The sequence below is a fragment of the Penaeus chinensis genome, chromosome 2, assembly GCF_019202785.1.
Source record: "Penaeus chinensis breed Huanghai No. 1 chromosome 2, ASM1920278v2, whole genome shotgun sequence".
NCBI classification, from domain to species: Eukaryota; Metazoa; Arthropoda; class Malacostraca; order Decapoda; family Penaeidae; genus Penaeus; species Penaeus chinensis.
In genome coordinates this window covers 21,230,895-21,233,394 of record NC_061820.1, presented here as the reverse complement: position 1 = coordinate 21,233,394, position 2,500 = coordinate 21,230,895, and the positions used below count along the sequence as shown (strand labels likewise).

Below are 2,500 nucleotides of genomic sequence, written 5' to 3'. Positions count from 1 at the left end.
AGAAATTGGTAGAGATTTGGTATGGATGTGCCAGAGGCATAGACAGTTAAATCATCAACATATAGTGATGACCGGGCTCCTGGTGGTAGAACTGAAGCAATGTCATTTACAGCAAGAAGGAATAAGGTGGTACTAAGCACACTGCCTTGTGGGACGCCTTCAAATTGAGGAAAGAAAGATGATGTGGCAGAGGCAATTTGGAAAGTGCGTTGGGAGAGGAAAGACATTATGAAGACACCCATGTTTCCCCGTATGCCTAGAGAGGACAATTGTTGGAGAATATGGTACCTCCATGTCGTATCATATGCTTTTTCTAGGTCAAAAAACAGCTAATACAGATTCATGGCGTGCAAATGAAGATGTAATATATGTCTCAAAATGAACAAGGGGGTCAGCTGTACTTCGGGCACGGTGGAAACCAAACTGGGAAGGAGAGATAAGATTGTGAATTGAAGATACCACATTAAACGGAAGTTAATTATTCACTCTAGTAGATTGCATAAGCAGCTAGTTAAAGCGATGGGGCGGTAGTCCTGAGGGAGGGTACCCGATTTATTGGGCTTCAGGAAGGGGAGAATAAGAGCTTCTCGCCAATGAGAAGGAAAATTTCCTGATGTCCATATGTGGTTGAAAATTGTTAATATGAATGATAGAGAGGAAGATGGAAGGTGTCGTGAATACCGTCAGGGCCTTCGTGAGTGTTGCGGCACGACTGTAAGGCTGCATTGAGTTTAAAGGAAGAAAAGGGAGCTTTATAGGACTCAGCAAAGTATAGGGTGAAGATAATGGGGGTGCGTTCCCTGATGGTCTTAATAGAAGAAAAGTGGAGAGAAAGGTGAAAACCACTACTGACCTGGCTGAAATAATCACCCAGTTCATTAACGACCTGGACGGGGGCTTGAGATAGATGTAGAAAATGTAATAGAGAAACATAATCTCGACATCTATTGGTTTTGCTGTTCCCGATTGTACGATGAAGACAGGCGGATGCTCTTTTAAAGGAGATAAGAGCTGATAGTTGATTAGGGGTACCTCGTTTGTAGCGGTAACTGTTCCAGGCTGCACGTTTTAAGTGAAGCGCTTCGGTGCAATTGAAATTCCACCATGGAACACATTAGGGTCTTAAGGGAGTAAGAGAAAAACCTCGTTGACGTGCTTTGTGTCTGGCTTCACGTACAGTAAGTCCAAGTCAGAATATGAGAGCTGCCACCTCAGACTCAAATTTATAGGTGGAGCAGCCCCTATAAAATACATTATGGGGATCGCCACAATTGGCACATGTGCGTGACTGTGCAGAGCAGTTTGATTGAGTATGACCAGGTTAGGCACATAGAGGGCATCTGGCTGTGGAACACCAATATTTGGCAGGATGTCCTAAACGCCAACAATTTTGGCACTGACGAGGGGGTCGATATGGTTGGACAGGGAGGGTTTCTTCACCAATGTAAACATTAAAGGGAAGGTCAAGTCTCCGAAAAGTAATTTTGGCAATGCTAGTGGGATTCCTATGACGACCTCTGGAAGGCATGGAGGAGCACTGTACTGATATTGCATCATAGTCTGTGAGACAGGCAAGTAAGTCTTCTCCACAATCTGATCAATTTTTGTTATAGATAGAGTAATTTGCTGGGGAGATAGAAACATTTCTGGTGCAAGTATTGAGGGTTGGATGACGTTCTGCAGGAATGGGGTTACCAGAGAGAACAATTAGCTTGGTTTTCAGATGCTACTGTAACAAGACGGGAACGATCGGGTCGGCTACGGAAAGAGACTTTGCCTACTGGTTTTTGGAGACATTGTTGGAAAAGAAGTGTTGTCAGAGTAGGGAGCTGTGGGAGGGATCACAAAAAATTGGTCCCATTTAGCTGGGCTAAATAGTGCTTAAGATATTTGTAGAGATGGGGGTGGTAGGACGAGGGCATGTGGAAGAGGGAGTAGTGTTGAGGCAGGTAGTATTATGGAGAGGTGGACTATAAGGCTATGAAGAAAATAAAAGACTTTCCATAAATTCATATCATATAGTATATTTTTCAAACATACAGTAAAATTGTTCATACTAAAAAGACTTTTACAAAATACGGTTAATGTAACAAGCATTTTTTCTCCATAAAATAAGCCTTCAATAAAATAAAAAGATGTAGTGAAGCTACAATTACTACTCATATATAAGGAATAAAGTGAATTTCATTGCTGTCAGTTTTGTAGTATGGTTTAGCTATGGGAAACATACAAATATTATAAGAATGTGCATCATCACACGAAATACAAAATATGCATTTGGAAAGGATTCAATGCTATGTACAAAATATATATTAAAGCTACTAGGCTATAACATTTACAGGTCAGACTTGTTAGTCACATTCTGGAATACACTAAAAGGGTTCACATATCATTACGTTTTCTGGATTAAAGTAAATGATTCTTTTTAATACACAATTTTCATTTCCTGTATAATATAAAAATAATATGCACTGGAGCAATAAGACCATGTAATGGATTC

The 2,500-nt window shown here is 40.7% G+C and overlaps 1 protein-coding gene across 1 annotated transcript in view; it reads right to left on the bottom strand.

Annotated features, from left to right (window-relative positions):
- Nucleotides 1-2,004: 2,004 nt before the first annotated feature.
- The window catches only part of LOC125036571 (protein regulator of cytokinesis 1-like), a 33,732-nt gene continuing 33,236 nt past the window's right edge, over nucleotides 2,005-2,500 (bottom strand). Inside the window, exon 14 of the mRNA XM_047629285.1 lies at nucleotides 2,005-2,500. This exon is cut by the window's right edge and continues 1,395 nt beyond it. The gene's annotated coding sequence lies outside the window, so the exon portion shown is untranslated.